This window comes from Bombus affinis, unplaced genomic scaffold (assembly GCF_024516045.1).
Source record: "Bombus affinis isolate iyBomAffi1 unplaced genomic scaffold, iyBomAffi1.2 ctg00000972.1, whole genome shotgun sequence".
In the NCBI taxonomy this organism is placed as follows: domain Eukaryota; kingdom Metazoa; phylum Arthropoda; class Insecta; order Hymenoptera; family Apidae; genus Bombus; species Bombus affinis.
Genome location: NW_026109476.1, coordinates 4,947 through 10,000, shown reverse-complemented (window position 1 = coordinate 10,000; position 5,054 = coordinate 4,947). Strand labels below are relative to the sequence as shown.

Sequence of the window (5,054 nt, the reverse complement as noted above, 5' to 3'; positions counted from 1 at the left end):
GAGAGACAGATAGAGAGGAACGACACGCAACGCAAGCAGTCTTAGGTTTACGTGAGCAACCCTCAGCCAGGCGTGGTCCAGGAATTGTATCCGTGGACCGCAATGTGCGTTCGAAATGTCGATGTTCATGTGTCCTGCAGTTCACACGTTGACGCGCAATTAGCTGCGTTCTTCATCGACCCACGAGCCAAGTGATCCACCGTTCAGGGTAATCTTTTCATATATTTTTTAAAACTCTTGTACTCCATGTACTCTTAATACTCGGTTCGAGCGAAGCCGAGATCCGACACGACCGACCAACGGGAATCGGACGCGCAGAAGTCGCCGGAAGATCGACGACACGAAAACGTTCGAAAATGAAATCCGACGAACGCGCGAAGATACGCGCGTCCGCCGGCCGGGCGAAAAGTACATTATGATATATAACAACCATCGAGATCGAAGCTCCGTTCGTCAGGAAACGACGGGGATATAACACCCGATTCTGAATCCTCTGTGCAGCACACGATCTCGCGAAGAAATACGCACGGTGGCTAGCCCATATATATATATATGTGTGTGTGTGTATATATAATACGATATGCATTCCTCTCGTCCAATTATTCAAGAAAAAGAGCGTGCGCCTCCATCGTTCGGGTGATGTAAAGATTCGATGGGACTCGCGCGACCCTCGGCCTCGAGCGGTCTTTCCTCCCAATATCCAGAAGCCGAGCTTTGAAAAAACTCTAGCGACGGCACGGGTGTCCGACTCACGACATCGAGGCTTCGAAGTCGGCGATCTCCTCCGAACGGATGGCGATCGCGACGACTCAAAGCGTGAAAAATCGACGAAAGAGAACACATCTCCGTTCAGGTGATTGTTTTTTTTAAAAAATAAAAAAATTCGATGGGACTCGCATCCATCTACCTCGCGCGGTCTTTCTTCCCAATATCCAGAAGCCGAGCTTTGAAAAAACTTCAGCGACGGCACGGGTGTCCGACTCACGACAACGAGGATAGACAGCCTGCGGTCCCCTCTGAACGGGTTATATGCGACGAACTAGACGAAACTTTAGTCGTTCAGGTGGTATAAAAAAAAAAAATTCGATGGGACGCACGCGCAGCCGTCGTCCTCGAGCGGTCTTTCTTCCCAATATCCAGAAGCCGAGCTTTGAAAAAACTCTAGCGACGGCACGGGTGTCCGACTCACGACATCGAGGGTAGACAGCCTGCGGTCCCCTCTGAACCAACTTCGGCTAGACTAGTTACGAATCGTTGCTACGCATCGTCATCATAGTCATCGTCATCATCATCATTATCATAGCGGGCCAACATCCACGCAATGCGTTTTCGTTCTAGGTTACCCGATCCACGAGTATGTTACAAGTGGTTTCGTTATTTCGAACAAAACGACATACGAAGAACACACGCCCTATGGGTAGGAAGCACGTTTCGAGAACGACCGAGAGCGGTGAAAGAGACGAAAGGTCGACGCGCATAAGGTATCCATGGATCTTCGAAGAGAACCTTCGAAGATATGTCGGTATCCTTTCTACATGCGCGACTCGCTACTCGTACTTTCGCTCTCGTCGACTCGTTTTAGTCGCTTCGTTCGATCCCAAAGAGGAGTCTTCGATGTCCCGTTGCTAGGAGGAGAGCAAACGCAACACAGACCACGAAACATAGAAGAGAATAGGCGAGCATGATCTCTCCGACACGAGGCACTTTAGAGATTTTGTTATTCGTTTGTACGGTCTCCACGACGCAAAAAAAAAAATACGAGATCGTGGCGGCGGGTCTTTCTGTATACGGCCTCACGCAAGCGCCTCGATCTCATTTCTCTTTACGGGTGGTTTCCATTCGTAATTTTTCGTTCGATATTCGTGTCAAAGTTTAATTTTCGAAAGCTCAAGTTCCCATTTATAGTTTTATTATAAAATCATAATATTCGCAGACGGCGGGTCTTTCTGTGTACGACCTCACGCAGGCGCCTCGAATTCGTTTATGTATGTATATATATATATATATATATATATATGTATCTCTTCATCCCGATGATCGAGAGAGAGTGCCACCTTCTCTTCATATAGTTTCGTAGCTGGAGGGTCGTCTCCTCCTTATGTCTTTTCATCATTTTGCCAACGGAGTAAGCCACGCTCCGGGCGAATTTAACTGTTCTTTGTTAAAGTATATAGCTTGTTGATACGTCGTATATACTTTGGTTCGTCGATATAGGAGGAGTACGGCTCCTTACCGACTTATACAGTTTCGTATTTTTCAAGTGTTCAAGTCAAATTCTTTAAGTTTTTGTGTTATATCGTTAATGATCCTTCCGCAGGTTCACCTACGGAAACCTTGTTACGACTTTTACTTCCTCTAAATGATCAAGTTTGGTCATCTTCCCGGTAACATCGGCAATGCTTATCACATTGGCCGCGCACCAGTCCGAAGACCTCACTAAATCATTCAATCGGTAGTAGCGACGGGCGGTGTGTACAAAGGGCAGGGACGTAATCAACGCGAGCTTATGACTCGCGCTTACTGGGAATTCCTCGTTCATGGGGAATAATTGCAAGCCCCAATCCCTAGCACGAAGGAGGTTCAGCGGGTTACCCGGGCCTTTCGGCCAGGGAAAACACGCTGATTCCTTCAGTGTAGCGCGCGTGCGGCCCAGAACATCTAAGGGCATCACAGACCTGTTATTGCTCAATCTCGTGCGGCTAGAAGCCGCCTGTTCCTCTAAGAAGATTTGTTTGTACGTTGGTAGTAAAAACCCACCGACCGAAGCCGGGGGCCTTCGAGATACCATAAGTTACGTCTATTTAGCAGGCTAGAGTCTCGTTCGTTATCGGAATTAACCAGACAAATCGCTCCACCAACTAAGAACGGCCATGCACCACCACCCACCGAATCAAGAAAGAGCTATCAATCTGTCAATCCTTCCGGTGTCCGGGCCTGGTGAGGTTTCCCGTGTTGAGTCAAATTAAGCCGCAGGCTCCACTCCTGGTGGTGCCCTTCCGTCAATTCCTTTAAGTTTCAGCTTTGCAACCATACTTCCCCCGGAACCCAAAAGCTTTGGTTTCCCGGAAGCTGCCCGCCGAGTCATCGGAGGAACTTCGGCGGATCGCTGGCTGGCATCGTTTATGGTTAGAACTAGGGCGGTATCTGATCGCCTTCGAACCTCTAACTTTCGTTCTTGATTAATGAAAACATTTTTGGCAAATGCTTTCGCTTCTGTCCGTCTTGCGACGATCCAAGAATTTCACCTCTAACGTCGCAATACGAATGCCCCCATCTGTCCCTATTAATCATTACCTCGGGGCTCCGAAAACCAACAAAATAGAACCGAGGTCCTATTCCATTATTCCATGCACACAGTATTCAGGCGAAGGTAGCCTGCTTTAAGCACTCTAATTTGTTCAAAGTAAACGTATCGGCCCACCTCGACACTCAGTGAAGAGCACCGCGATGGGATATTAGTTGGACCGCCCGCGAGGAGCTAAGCCCACCGATAGGACGTACCACATAATGCCAGTTAAACACCGCGAGCGGTGAACCGACACTGTGACACACAGATTCAACTACGAGCTTTTTAACCGCAACAACTTTAATATACGCTATTGGAGCTGGAATTACCGCGGCTGCTGGCACCAGACTTGCCCTCCAATTGGTCCTCGTTAAAGGATTTAAAGTGTACTCATTCCGATTACGGGGCCTCGGATGAGTCCCGTATCGTTATTTTTCGTCACTACCTCCCCGTGCCGGGAGTGGGTAATTTGCGCGCCTGCTGCCTTCCTTGGATGTGGTAGCTGTTTCTCAGGCTCCCTCTCCGGAATCGAACCCTGATTCCCCGTTACCCGTTACAACCATGGTAGGCGCAGAACCTACCATCGACAGTTGATAAGGCAGACATTTGAAAGATGCGTCGCCGGTGCTAGATGACCATGCGATCAGCACAAAGTTATTCAGAGTCACCAAAACAAACGATGGACGGACAGACGAGCCATCCGCCACCGATTGGTTTTGATCTAATAAAAGCATTCCTACCATCTCTGGTCGGAATCTGTTTGCATGTATTAGCTCTAGAATTACCACAGTTATCCAAGTAAATGTAGGTATGATCTAAGAAACCATAACTGATTTAATGAGCCATTCGCGGTTTCACCTTAATGCGGCATGTACTGAGACATGCATGGCTTAATCTTTGAGACAAGCATATGACTACTGGCAGGATCAACCAGGGATCTTATAATATATTCCCAAAAACCAGCATTTTCGTTTAAAAGTTCTCTCTGTGTCGTAGGTGGGACGTAAGCACCGTACGACGAGACTTTTCATTTTATATATATATGTAATATGACTTAGAGAGCAACGTTCCATGGTTCAGTAACAACGTCACTCAGCCACTTTAATTCTCCTCCTCTCTCACCATCATATATCGATACAAAGATTCATACTTCACAGAATTATTTCTGTTTGTAACTTTTCTCCTCCAACTTCTCTCGTAGAATATAACTTAGCGGTAAAGCACGTATACGCATGCTGGACATACCGTAAGAATATTCTTTTATAAGCTTCAACACCTCTGTAGAGACGCGTTACCAGAAGATAACGCACTCTACAGAACGCCAAAAGGACCATCGTGCAGCTACAAATAGCTTACAACCGATGGTCTCTGCAAGAATGGCTACTCCGTAAGTACAAGCACACACGCATCCAACTTTTGTCAAATACGTGCACACAGGTCACCAGCTTCCCGACTAAGGGGAAGCTTGCCACGTTAACGGTCATTACGTCCTAGACTTCGACCCGCGGCGCAGCAGTGTAGAGAAAAAACCAGTACGAGAACGGAGGAACAGTCGAGAAATAGCGTAAAATACACTAAGACTCGAGGAGCGGTGACTGAATTCTCAACCGAGGCCGTAGAATAGCCACGCGCCCAGCGCTGTTCCGACCGAACCGTCCGGCTCGACGCTTCTCTTATAGATACCAAGGGGCCGGCCGGAAGGCCGGCGCCGGTCGGGCTAGCGGCCGCGCGCTTATGGTGCAAAACCTCCGTAGCAACGTACCGTTCG

The 5,054-nt window shown here is 48.1% G+C and overlaps 2 non-coding genes across 2 annotated transcripts; both read right to left on the bottom strand.

The window, feature by feature from the left end:
- Positions 1 to 56: 56 nt before the first annotated feature.
- LOC126928467 (5.8S ribosomal RNA) lies at positions 57 to 211 on the bottom strand. Its single transcript, XR_007716692.1, has one exon. It is a non-coding gene; the product is annotated as a 5.8S ribosomal RNA (ribosomal RNA).
- A 2,089-nt stretch (positions 212 to 2,300) lies between these two features.
- On the bottom strand, positions 2,301 to 4,223 carry LOC126928469 (small subunit ribosomal RNA). Its single transcript, XR_007716694.1, has one exon. It is a non-coding gene; the product is annotated as a small subunit ribosomal RNA (ribosomal RNA).
- Between the last annotated feature and the right edge of the window lie 831 nt (positions 4,224 to 5,054).